Genomic DNA, 14,342 nt, shown 5'->3' with positions numbered 1-14,342 from the left:
GTGTACTTTGGGTGATAGAGCTGGAGGCCTGGACGAAAGCATTCAGCCTCCTTACAGACCCAACTGGAGATTCATTTTTAACTTGACTCCCATCTGGACTCCCAAGGGAGGCCATCTTTCTAATAGTTTGATGCATTCTAACGTGTCTGGGCAGGAAGGACCCTGGTCAGGATGCGCAGCCAACCAATGTGCAAGTCAGGTAACCAAGTGCGGGGGTAAGGAGGGGCAGCACTGGTTCTCTGGCCAGGGTGCATTTGAGCTTTTCCCTCCAGACAGGGAAAGGAACCCCAGAAGCATGACACATGTACACTGCTGGGCAGGCGGACGGTCAACCCACACTCGAGACTGGCGCACAAAGAAAGGGCAGCACCCCTGCCATTGTGGAGCTCCGGCCAGGACACGAGAGTACTCTTGCAATGGGCCTGCTATAGAGGTACGGTCCCTGGCCTCCTGGCACAGACCCACCCCTTTGTGTGGCCCCAGGAAGCAATGCCCAGGTGTTTTTTGGGGGTTGGTGGGAGGCTGTGAGGACCTTGGTAGGGTGGGCAACTGATAAATGCATAAGAACTGTGCAGGGTTGGGGGACCATCCCAGGCACACAGATGGCACTGCTCGGTAGACCATAGTTATCAAGTTTCACAGTTTCATCCAGGATTCATTGATCTTGACCTTGTTTTATTCAGCACTACATGCCTATGCGAGTGGCCAAGGACATTTTACAAGCCCTGCCCAGGCCTCTCCAGAGGACATGGCTCAGAGACGTCAGAGCCAGTGACCCGGCTGTCCAGGGGTGCTAACCCAGCCATTGTGCACCAGCCTCTGATGCAGAGCAACAGCCATATTACTCTGCAGTGTTCTTCACAGGGGACCCAGTCCGCTCTGGAGGGCAAAGCTCCATGGCATTGAGAGGAGGGCCCTGGATGGGCAGAGGTGCAACCCCACCCTTTGGTGCAGCTGGGTAGACCACAGCTGTCCAGTTTCCTTGTTCCATATGGAACACCTCAAGACTGTCCAGGTTTTTCTACTTTCACAGTGCATGTCTATGCAAGCTGAGAAGGTGATTTGGGGAGATATGATGTAGATGGCACGTTGCTTCATAACACTATGGGGAGCACAGGGTATGGTGGCATTGGTGACAAGGTTGGGTTCACTGTGTTGGGTTTGTTCATGTGCATTGGCCTGGGTTGAGCAGGATCAGCAGCATGGGTGCAGAGGGAGACATGAAGATTGGCAGCAGGTGAGTCATTTTTTGCAGATATTGCCTGGCTCTCAGGGGGCGCAGAGTACTGTGTCATTGGGTGCAGGGCTGCATTACCTGCTCTGACCTTGTGCATTCCTTTCTGCTGAAGAATGCAACTTGGGGATCCAGTTACTGCGATGCATGGACACAGGGCTTGGGAAAGCCTGCACGCCACACCTCAGGCAGTCCAGACTGGTTTTGGCACTTCTAGAGAAGTACATTGCTACATGACTGAGGATGGCTGAAGCCAAAGTGGACAAAGCTGCAATGTGACAAGGACGTTTTTCTTGAAGACAACTTGCACTTTTCTCCATCTATATGGCTATTTATGTGGAGATTTGTTTCATGAGCTGCATTATTGGCATTGAATGGAATAGCCACTCCACCTGTATATTAGGGTGAGACATGCCTAATGTGGGCATAGCAGCCCTCCCTGGTGTTGATTCCTGCTTCGATTATTTGCTGTGCCTTTCTACTTCTGTTCCGCTGTGTTTTCTTGGGTGTCCGAGTGCACAATTATTGGTGGGGGGGGTTAGGAAAAACTGGTAATAGGATGTATTGATGGTATTGTGTTCTTTTGTGTCAACAACAATGATACTGTTGTTTCCACTTGCTATGAGTGTGTCAGTGGTGTGTGCACTTGATTTCATCTATATGGACACACACAGTTTGCCTCTCCCAGTCACACATTCTCAGGCTGTTGTTATGGGCAAAATTGATTGGCCCTAATTCATCATTGCAGGGCATCAGGGATGTGGCTTCACTGTGCGCACTCTACAGGGGATGCTATTCAGGTAAGGTATATTTGCACAACCTGATTGTGGGCCTCCTGTGCATGATTACTCCCTTTGCATCACAGATGACCTGTGCACTGATTGAATGCCAATGCTTCCGTTGCAGAACATGTGCTTGCTCTCTTGCGGGGAGCGGGAGGTGTAGCGTAACATGCATATAGTCAATGGCTCCCAGTATCTGCAGGAAGTGTGCCATGGTATAAAACTCCTGGAACACGCTCTGCCTTCCCTGCAGTGTGCATGGCATGTATATGTGCCTTCGCACATGTGATGTTATGCAGCGCAACACCTGGTGTAGGCACCAGGATTGAGTGGACTGCGATAAAGATATGATATGATAGGTTATTTATAACGTGCTTAATACCCAGAGGTCTCTAAGCGCGGACCCGGGGATCGAACCTGTGTTGCTTCATGTTGTCTTGCTTCCAGGGCAAGAACGTTGCAGCTGAGCTATCCTCCCGAGACAGATATGCCAATGATGGCAGATGTGTGCTAGAATGAGCCAATAGCCCAAAAATGTAGAGCTGTCTGCACTCTTTCCAGGGTTGTGAAAGCAGGGAAGCAGATGGTGGGAGATGCAAGGTTATTCTCCCTGACCAGGTCTAGAATGACATGGAGAGGGAATCTGTATCTTGCATAAACCTCCTTGTCTGGCATCCCGAATACCGTTGTGCACTGAAGGAAAATCCTGGCACTCACCATCCTCCTCCTCCATGAAAGTCCTATTTTGTAATGGTGTGCATTGCATGCTTTTATACTTAGCCTGCGCTGTGTACGTTGCTTCGTGTATCATGTGGTGGTAAGATCACAGGGTTTGCATTTGCCTTTGGATTCTGGGAAATTGTTCTTTGTAATCCATGAATTGGATTAGGTTTGCACGTGACAGGGTGTATTTGTTGTTTGCACTGCATGTCCCTCAACATGCCCACGGTATTCCTCGTTCTTCTGCATTTTGCGTAAGAAAAGTGAAATATGCATGTTCCTCCCCCTATTTGTTTCTTTGTGCTGGCCTTTCCCGACTTTACGCTGTGTCACGCAAAGAGCTCAGCACAGTGCTAAGTGGGGATGAACCTGAGCAAAGTCCTATCTGTGAACGAGCAAATTAAGGTTTTCATAGCGCAAAATGCACTTTTTTGTGCAAAGTGTGCAAAGTGCTGTTGTGCCATGCAAAATTTCCATTCACTGGGACCACAATCTCTTGACTGGGGCCCCTGATGTAATGAGTGCTGCTGCATCAATGTCATAGGCTGCAACGACCTGCAGCACCCCCCTGAGCTGTTCACTGCACCACAGCAATTGTGAACATCAGAAGGAACCTACCACTTCTCATGTTCTCCTTTTAAGTATGCCATCTGAGTCACATGTCAAAGAGCACAACTGATATTTGCTCAAAATGAACCAACACTACATTTCAGAATACTATGGCAAACCATGTCTGTATAACCACCAACAACAAGAATCTGGACAATCAGAGTTTGATGACGTTCTTGCAGTACAAGGCAGGCAGAGATAAGCATGGTGGGAGGTGATGAAGGATTGTAGTGAATCTGGCATGATGCCAGCAGTCTAGCTACTGGTGGAAGAGCAAGAGTGAACAACAAATCCCATCAAGCGACTATGGGAATGGCTAGTTGCTTGAATCATTCTTGAGTGGGAATTTAAGCACTCACAGGACACTTGCCCAATTCCCTTAATAAGTCTGTCTCTCGTATGGAAATGAGTCACGCCCACCGCTGTTTAGGCCTTCTAACAGAGCTCAGACATTTCCATCAATTGTGCAGGGGCTTTCACAGAGTGGAGCTATGCACTTAACTGTTCAGACTTTCCCAGAGAATGCAGTTACTTTCACATGTTTTTCAGCTTTCCCAGAGAGCTGAATTAACCCCTCAACATTACTGGTTTTCTGGCTGCGCAGAGCCACTGCTTCAATTATTCAGGCGTTTCAAAAGATCAGTGCCACTGCCTCAATTATTCAGGCTTTTCAACAGATCGGTGCCACTGCCTCAATTATTCAGGCTTTTCAACAGATCGGTGCCACTGCCTCAATTATTCAGGCTTTTCAACAGATCGGTGCCACTGCCTCAATTATTCAGGCTTTTCAACAGATCGGTGCCACTGCCTCAATTATTCAGGCGTTTCAACAGATCGGTGCCACTGCCTCAATTATTTCAGCTTCCAGGTAGAGCAGATCATGCCTCTTCATGTTATGGCTCTCCAAATGAAGACAGCTGCACCCTCATGAATATGTTTTTCTTGTAAGCCCCCCCCACAGCATTCTCTAAGGTTATGTGTCCAATCTCCACCTGACTGTCTTACAAGAATGCAGACCGATCTGCCAGTTTGTCGCAAATGGAGTTGCAGTCAAAATATCTAAAGGATACTGGTAAGACAACAAATCTTGGCTTGTCCATACAACAGCTGGCCCTGGGTATGCAATGGTGGGCAAAGAGGGTCGGAGCACTGATGTGTATTGACAGGGGGTTGATTGATGATGCGGTTCATGTTTATCATTCTTGGAAACGCCACCAGTCGGTGGGTGTTGTAAAGTCTGGGGTAGAGGTGGGATCAAAAGCAGCATGTGCTTTGATAATTATATAATTGTAACTGTACTGCCACTGAATGTGGTTGCACATGTATCTCATGGTCAGTGCACTGACCTTGAACCTATGCCTAAGCCTGACAGTTCACCTAGAGGCTGCGCACAACACACTGAACTCCTCTGCCTTACGGTCTGCTCTGCTCTTAGATCTAAATATTGCCACATTGAGGACCATGTGGCTGGTGGTGCAATTGTTGTTGCTAATGTGCACCCTACACCAAAGAAGGCTAAGGACGATCCCACTCTGCCTGTTGCTAGTCCTCATCCCCCCAAGCCATTGGCTTCTGTGGTACCACCCTCTGCTTATTTTCTGGATGCTTCTACTTATAAGACTCCCACCCCCTCCAGATGTGCATCCTCCTGCAGCATCCTCTGCTGCACAGACTTCCCTTTTCTCTGTCTCCTTATTCTCCACCATCCCTTCCACCATAGCCCCTTCCTAGACCTTCCACCACCTTCTACAGATACATGCTAGGGGTCCCCAGCCATTACAACCTCCTACTCCAGGTACAATCTTGCCTCTTTTACCTCCCATTTCCTCTGGCATACCCTATGCTTACTGCATCTGAGGCTCTGACACCCATTGTTGCAGACCAGGCCATGGCCACCTTACCCCAACAGCAAAACAGCCCTGCCTTCCACAATGAGCACCTGTGGACCATTGATATTTGACACATTCCTGTCCACCTCTGATGACGTTTCAGCCTCTATCACCCTCAAATGCAGGATGCTGGCACCCACGCATCCACACCCTATCAGCAGCTCCTGCCAGATCATCTATCTCAAACATCAGTTTGACAGATTTTCCCACAGTTGATACACACATGTAATTGTGCAACGAGTTCGCTGACTTTTTCCTGGTAACTCCCTGAGTCCCCAAGGAACAAAAGACAATGGAAACGACATGAAAACATCAAGAGAGAAGTCCGAACAACAGCAACAAATAACATTTCCAAAGGTGTCACAAATCAAAATAGCTGGACCATTACAAATGAGACCAAATTGGAATGGATAAAAAGGTAAACATGTTTTTTTTATGAGGGGCTCCAGAGGATACAGGAAAGGGACACTTTTATTATTTTGCTTTTTGTGGGCTTCTATAAGGATAACAGGGCAGAGGGAATCCGTTTTGTAATTGTCTGTGTTTTTAATCCAAATAAAGGGTAAGGAACGGTGTTCAAAAAACGAACATTATTAAAACAAGTCCAAGCCATAAGGGGATACACACATAAAACACCCCTTAATACTAACAAATGCATAAATGCACAAATGCACAAATGCATCATAAACTCTTGACAGCAACTTCCCCCTTTCTCTGACACGTTCTCTTCCTTTTGCTGTGAAGCTCCCTCCATCGAACAGCTTTGCAATGCGAGCAACGTAACAGCAACGTTCCTGAGTCTTTTATAGAGCTTCAAAATGTATTTTGGAGGATCAAGAATTTTGAACGACTGATCAAACCATCTGCTCCTGATTGAAATTCAAGGAAACATTGGGGTACACAGAAAACCCCCAGAAAAGCTGTCGGTGAATCGTGCACCTGCAGAAATTCCCCAGAACGATTGGAGGGGGTCTACGTATTATTATTATTATTATTATTATTATTATTATTATTATTATTATTATTGTTATTGTTGTATTTATTGAGCGCAGACCTAGCTTCGAGAAGCAACAATGCGCTCTACAGAGGTATACACCAATACAGATACACAACACAGTGCTTTACAGAGTTGTACCACAGTGCAGATGCATAATGGAGCGATTTTCAGAGGCAACAACAGAACAGCAGATATACAGCAGGGGTGGGATCCGGAGGGGCACAGAGGAGGGGTACAGCTGTACCAGGTGGCAGAGAGGACACAGGCTGATGGCTCTAATGAGTCAGGTGGCATGAGGGGCTGGGGGGGGGGGTACACAGGTATCTGTGGGAGTTTCAGTAGCCCTACAAGGTAACATGCGTATCCAGCCTCAGACATTCCCAATCCAATTGATTTCCGGCATTCGAAAATCTCTAAATTGGTCCTTAAGAGCTTAAAGGTAACGGTCATTGCAACTGAATTTGAAAAATGCTGCCAGAATTACCACGCAGCACATTCAGGAGTGTAGAGGAATATTTCCCGAGGCACCCATAAAGAACAGCATCAGGGGGTATTACTGAGCAGGTTTTCATTTTTACCATTTCTCAAAGGGTGGGGGTAAACATTGTAAAACGTCCCCACAATGGCGCATATTTTGTTTATCTGTATAGAAGTTGAAGATTATAGAACAAAAAATCCACATGTGGACACATACAGGGGGTAACAAGGGGGGGGGGGGATGTGGGCTTCTCTGATGACTCCCATGTCCCCATTACCACCTTTCCCCATATCATTTAGGAACGAAAATGACCGTTTTGTGCTCTTAAAATGTGCACTAGTGACATGAACCCCCTCGGAGCATCATTCATGTCTATGTTCACAAACATATGTTACACATGTGCCTTTTAAGGTACCAACAACACCACCTCTGCCAGTCTGAACGTGCGGATTGGCAGAAATACCACTAGTGGAGTTGTTACCACTACTTATATTTGTGACAACAAAAAAAAAAAATCCAAATTACAACGGGGTCGAAGCCTTTGCTTATTCTGGACTTTTGTGACTAAAGATGTTTTTTTCTTATACGACCATTGAACAATAAAACCGGAGTAAGTCAGCAGTCTGTCTGCGCCTGAGAAGAAGTCATTCTCATTAGTATCAGACGTTGAGCAAATACTACAAGAACAACAGTAATGTCATGTATGTTTCAAAGATACCCAGCACGTTTAATTGGCCACTCATTTCTTCCAGTTCTGACTGTCTGTTTCTCTATGAAGAAATCAGCCTCTAAATGTCTCATGAAGCGATTCAGTTACATTTGTAAATGCCATTTCTACCAAACCGAGCCGTCCTCAAACTGCATGCAATGCTGCCTTTGAAAAGTGAAAGACGGTGCCCACGCCGTCATAATTACCAGTGTGTCCAGTTAGACATGCGTGTGCAAAGTGTTTAGCCTTTCAGTTTTTGAACTTGTCGTGCTCATTGCGCAGGTCCCTAACACACATCACAATGCAACATTTGTCAGGGGAAAAGTATGGACACGGGCTACTGTCCACATCCTGTGTGCCAGATTGCTATTATTTCTATGTTCCTGGTGACGTCACACGTGAGAAGGTCAAGGGCTTAATGGGCTGGCACCGGAAACTGAGATGCAATCATAGCCATCATTATGTGAACAGTGGGGGAGAGTCAGTTATTTATAGCATTGATACATTAAGATATGTGAAGCCAAAAATTGTCCTTGAAAGTGGGCATGCTCTATTTCATATGCCACCCTTGCTACAAGACACACATTTCCAAAGGATGTGTGCAATATCACAACATAATCATGGAAATGCAGGATGCACACTAGACCTGTTCCATGCTTCCAGTTGAATATGACAGACAGAAGACTGATATTTTGGGTGAACTCAGCCAAAACGTCTTAAAAAGCATGTCTTGGGCTCACATAACCAATGTTACACTCTCTCAGGATAATATATTGTCTGCATCTGATGTGAGGACCCTGGTGCTGCAAGTCCACGCTGTCAATACTCGCTAAGTCATCACATCTCAAAAGAATAACCGAACTGCTCCCATCTTATCCCTGCACCGCCTCTATTGGTTTACTGCTGTTTTGTATTGTGCAACACAGGTCTACTTTGCAGGGAAACACCCCTTTATTAAAGCCTCATCGTTTTGCCCCACCAGAAGAAAGGAGTATAAGAAACACAGACGGTATGAAAAGTAAAACACAGCTGAAGGCAGATCTAATGCGATATGAATGTGAAACTGAGCCAGGCTGAGGGGACAGAAGGCAGGGTGTGTCCGGATTACACTAAGCTAATCACATGTTGTACACCATCTTCGACCCATTGCCTAATTACTTTGTAACTAAGTCTGCTTGACCCCTTTTTCTTCTTCCTCCCCCATCGCCCCCATTTCTCCATTCTCTCATCTCTCCTTTGTGTATTATCTGTCCTTTTAACACTTACTTTCCACCCAGCCCCACCTTTTCTTAGATAGATTTCAATCAATGCCAAGAAAATATCACAATCGCATATGTCTGTGATTTGGGCCATGTGGGACATACGCAGGCCTAGTCTTTTGATATTTTCCCTGGGGGAGAAAGTAATGCTAAGGGTGGCACTGATGATTTACAATTCCCACTGTTCAATGGCTTGATCCACCCGAACTGGGGGTTGATGGGAAAAGGCCGGCACGGAGAGCACTGGGGGACGTGATCATGGCCTTGGAGGAAGTGATCACCGCAGATTTGCAATCAGATGAAACTGGCAAGAAATTGGAGCTGTTGGTGGTGCTAGTGGCCTGGGTCAAGAAGTCTCATCAAAGTGTCCAGGATGGTCAGGGCAACATGGATGTTATGTTGTGTAATGGTATTTTATGCTGCGTTGTGCTATATTTTTACAGCTCACCGCTACCATGAAAATATTGTGATATTGCTAAGGGTTGTCGGAGAGGTACGAAAAAGAAAATATCTTGTCAATACGATCTCTGAAAGTAACCACAACAACACAAAAATAAGCATGAATAGTGAATTGTATAAAACAAAAGAGAAAATGTAAAACCCTATAAAGGAAGTAATGGGTGATTATTGAAGTCACAACAAGGCGTATGTTTTGTATCCACCTTTCTTCCTCAGTTTATTAAAAGGACTATGCACAAATCATGTTTCGTGTTGATGGCGGCGAGGAGGCGCTTATGGGGAACTAATAACAGAAATCCAAGAGCATGCCCAGTTGCTAGAGTTGGGTAACCATACCCAAGCAAAACAGGAAACTCCAGATACTTTGCAGTTATCCCTCAAGGACTCAAAATCCACAGCAGAAGCAAGAAAATAAAGGCACCCGAAGGCAACATATTATTTTACATCAGAAATAGATATTAGGAAGTGATAAGGAGTACCCTCCCTCACTATTCCAAGCAACAGGGTTTGGAATATAAATAGACATTTAAAAGCAGACAATCTCCCTTTAACTTGGCCCTCTGACTAAGACTTGCTCTCCTTGGGCATCAGTACTCTACTGGTGGACATACAGGAAGCCCTGCCTGAGACCTTACTGAGTCATGTAGACCAATAGAATGAAGCAGGGTAACTCCAACCCCTGAACCTATTGGCATAACCACTTTAAGTGAGCCTACATGCACAATACATTTGATGGACCAGTCGGCAGCCGAATAGGGCAAATTTGGGCAGAAGAGATCATTCCCAAGACACAGTTCAAAAATATCGGTAAAGGCAAAAAACATGCTGCCTTATATTTCTAAAGACTCAAAATGATTTTACTCTTTCAAGTAAATTGTTGTAGGATCAACTCGTAGTGATTAGATGTTTAGGGATTAGACAAGTCAGGTAATGTTCCTATCTTTATTCTCATTAGAACTTCACAAGACTCTTTAAAACTTTTGCAACAAATGGGCCTGGAGAAAAAGCCATAAGAAGAGGAACATGAATTTGAATTGGAACAGAAACCTGGACCTTACTCCATGAACAAAAGTGAATGTGGACAAATCGACAAGTCACTGAACCTTCAAAAATACTGGATGACAATGTGGAGAAAATACATGTCCAGCTAGAGTTAATGCTGTGTAGAGTATGTGCTGCCACGACTGCATTGAGCAATTAGGAAAAACAAGACTGAAATGAAAATGTTAGTAAACAACCTAATTAAAGAATAATTGGCACCAGAATACTTAGAAATGAATACAGACATGTCCACACATATCACATGTTCCTAATATGCAACACGGCAGAGAAAGATCATCCACCTGAACTACATGCTGCAGTACCACAATCCCAACCTGATCCTACATGGGAAATACTAAATAAATAAAAAAAAACATAACATTCTGGTCAGCTGTAGGCAAGGTAAAATAAGAAATGTGATATTGCAGCTACTGTGGAACGAAAGAGATGTAATTTGAAACAATGTTTTGGTCAAGCGCCTACCTCGCTGTTTGATGCTGTGTGCTACCCAGCACAAGGGCCCTGGAGGAAGCAGCTTGCGTGACCAATGAAAACTATTTCATTTAAAGCATTGAAACCCGGGGTGAAGCCAGATCTAAGGGCGTGCCTCACTGTTTGATGCTGTTTGGTGCCATTTGGCTGAGTCCAGAGATAGTTCAGTGGCAACGTGCTCGCCTTGGAAACAAGACGGTCCTTGCTTTACACAGCCCTTTAAAAATGCAAAAATAAATAGAGGCCCACACACACTACCACTGAAAAAGACAATACTCTCAGGTATCACTGAGAAGTGATGGTGCCCTCTTTGAGCACCAAGGCATGTGTAGAGATACTGCGAGACTTCCGGGTCTCGCAAGATCTAGCTAAGAAAGCGGAAGTGCGGCTCCCGCGCTTCGCGAGGGAGAAGGAGCAGAGAGAAGGCACAGAGCAACATCGGCTCCCATGTGCTCCTCCAATGGACTTATTAAGAGCATATATTTGGAGACAGAGACTCACTTAGTGTGCCAATGTTGCAGGGCCTGTTGCCCATTTCATATGAAGCAGTTATAATATGCAGTTAAGAAGCTGATGTCAAGAGTTGAATAAAGAAGCCTCATCAGCTATTCAGCAGCCTCCTGTGTGTTATTATCTTTATTATACAACATAATTGGCGATGAGGATCAGCACTGAAACCCACGCGGCGCCAGGAGCAACACCACCACCAACTTTCCTGCAAACACCAGGTAGGCCTGCCATTCCTTGGCCACAATGGCAACTCTTATTCACCACGTGAAGAGGCCTTGGGTTGTGCAGGCTACACGGCAGCGAGACGCAGAGCGATGCTACTGAATGCCCTGGGCGTCGGAGGCCAAAGAGTGTTTGAAAGTCTCACACCAGAGCCAGTGGCCGGAGACAATGATGACGTATTTAAAGAAGCTGTTAGAAGAATAGTCAAAAGGTTCGCCAGCAAAGAGAATACTGTCCTACACAAGATAAGGTTGTACAGCCGCAACCAGGAGGCGTCAAACGGGTAGATGACCATGTGACCAAACTGCGTGAATTGGCGGCACTGTGCAACTTTGGAAACAACGCAGAGGATTGATCTGCGACATGCTAGTGGTTCATACCAACAGCAGAAAGGTGCAAGACAAGTTCATTCTAGAGAAAGAACTGCAGTTGGAGAAAGCCGTCGAAACAGCAAGAGCAGTGAAAGAGACTGCAGGTAGGAGGAAAGTATTCGCAAGTGGACATAGTCCGGCCGAAGTACAAGCAATAGCTTTTCGCTCCAAGAAGGAGAAGCCGGTCATCGACACGAGAGAAGGAAAATGGGCAAGGAAAGAACCGTTAAAATGTCATAGGTGCACCAGCATGAAACACTTGGCCTTTGACAAAGAGTGCCCAGCAAGGGACCAAGAATGCTCAGTGTGCAAAAAGATTGGATATTTCTCAATAGTGTGCCGATGGCGAAACAAAAAAGTCACCAGTGTCAACGCTGAACACAACATAGAGAGGGAATCGTCCTCTGACCAAGAGGGGAGGCCCACTGTTATCATGGTGACCAGCCCACGGGCCAGGAGAGAAAAGCCTCACTGTGCATCAAAATAAACGGATTGGAAACGAGAGTCCTGGCTGACTCATGCTCTGATCTAACTATAATACCCCTGCGCACTTACAAGGAGATGATGGGCACAGAGACAGTCAAAGTGTTCAGCACTCGGCACAAGTCCACGGTGTTCGGAGGCGCATCCATAGACCTACTGGGCTACATCAAAGGAAAGTGGAGTTCAAAGGGAGAGCGACCACCACAAACGTTTACTTCAGCCAAGAAGGCCCAGCAGTATTAGGGTGGGATGATCAGGCAAAGCTGAAAATTAAGCTGGACCCCAGCACAGAGGACCAAGTACTGTCAGTCAGTTACAGAGGAGCGCCGTTAGAGAGAAAAGACTATCCAAAACTAGTTACGGAAGGGCCTGGACACATCAAAGGCTTTGTCCACAAAATACTACTCAAAGCCAATGCTGTCCCAGTGAAACACAGAGTAAGGCTGGTACCTGCACTGCAAGAGACACGCTCAGAAGCCAACTGGACAAAATGAGGAAAGAAGGCACCATCGAGGTGATCCCGGTAGTGCTTATAAAAAAACAAAATTCACAAGAGTTAAGGGTATGCATTGATCTCCGCAGTTTAAACCTGGATGTAATCGCGGACAGTTACCCCCTGCTGAGCACAAGTTAATCCTCATGATGAAGGAAGCCAGAGTGTTCTCAAAGTTGGACATGAGCAATGCGTACCATCAAATACAGTTACATAAGGAATCCAAGCCATTGACCGCATTCATCACTCCCTTTGGCACCTATCAGTTTACGAAGATGCCGTTTGGCCTATCATTCACAGCCTCAGCGTTTCAATGCATGATGGACATGCTACTATAGAATGTCAGTAACGTGTCCTATTTCCAGTATGATATCCTGGTATACGCGGCAGACGAACAGACACATGATGCTACGTTGAAGACAGTCCTTACCAAGCTCCAAGAAGCAGGAGTGAAACTAAGGTATGAGAAATGTGTATTCAAGGCACAAGAAGTTGAGTATTTGGGATACAAGATATCAGAGCAAGGCATAAGCCCCAAGCAAAACCTGCTGCGAGCAATAATCAAAGCTCCCGAAACCACCAACAAAGACGAGGTGAGGTCTTTCCTAGGTCTGGCTGAATACTATGCCAAATTCATCTCCAAATTCTCAGAAACCTCAGCGCTGCTTTGTGAGCTCCTCAAAAATAGGTCAGAGTTCACGTGGCAAGAAGCCCAGAAGAAAGCAGTGGAAAGTATCAAACGACACATAGTGGAAGCGCTGTGCCTGCAACCGTTCAACCCAGACTGGAGTACAGTCATTACAACGGACGCCAGCTTGTGTGGACTAGGAGCCGTTCTCACCCAGAAAAAGAGCGACACGGAACATGTAGTTTAATTTGCCTCCAAGGCCCTATCACCAGCTGAACCAAATTATTCCACTGTCGAGAAAGAGATGCTGGCTTGTGCATGGGCTGTAGAACACTTCAGGACGTATGTATGGGGCACTAAGTTCAAGTTAGTCAGCAACCACAAGCCCCTCATCCATATGCTCAGCCCAGGAGGTACCAAAGTGTTGACACCCAGATTAGTGCGCATAGCAGCCAAACTGCAAGAATACACCTTCGAAGTACAACACATCTTGGGGTGGAAAAACTCGCAAGCTGACTGCATGTCAAGATTGCCAGAAGAAAAGACAATGCCACCACCTTCTTGCAAGAAGAAAGCATTGTAGCATCTATTACAGATCTTAGAGCTCCAGACTACCTAGAGCTGAGTGAAAGACATTGGATGGAAGAAGACGGGAAAGACCCCACCATGGTGAGAATCATAGAATGGATCAAAAATGGATGGACAGATGAAAGGGCAGTTCCAGAAGGGATGAGACCATATTGGAAAGTGGCAGAGGAAATCTCGGAGACTGAGGGCATAATAATGAAAACCGAACAAGTGATCCCACCCACAGGCATGAGGAAAACCATCCTGTGCAGAGCCCATGCAGGTCATTTAGGAAACATCATGACACGACGCAGAGTGAGGGAAGCCTACTGGTGGCCCTCCATGGATCAGGAGATTCGCACAATGATCGAGGGATGCCATGAGTGTCTCAACAGTGAC

This window comes from Ambystoma mexicanum, chromosome 5p (genome assembly GCF_040938575.1).
Source record: "Ambystoma mexicanum isolate Mex_15411 chromosome 5p, UKY_AmexF1_1, whole genome shotgun sequence".
In the NCBI taxonomy this organism is placed as follows: domain Eukaryota; kingdom Metazoa; phylum Chordata; class Amphibia; order Caudata; family Ambystomatidae; genus Ambystoma; species Ambystoma mexicanum.
This window is presented reverse-complemented; position numbering follows the sequence as displayed.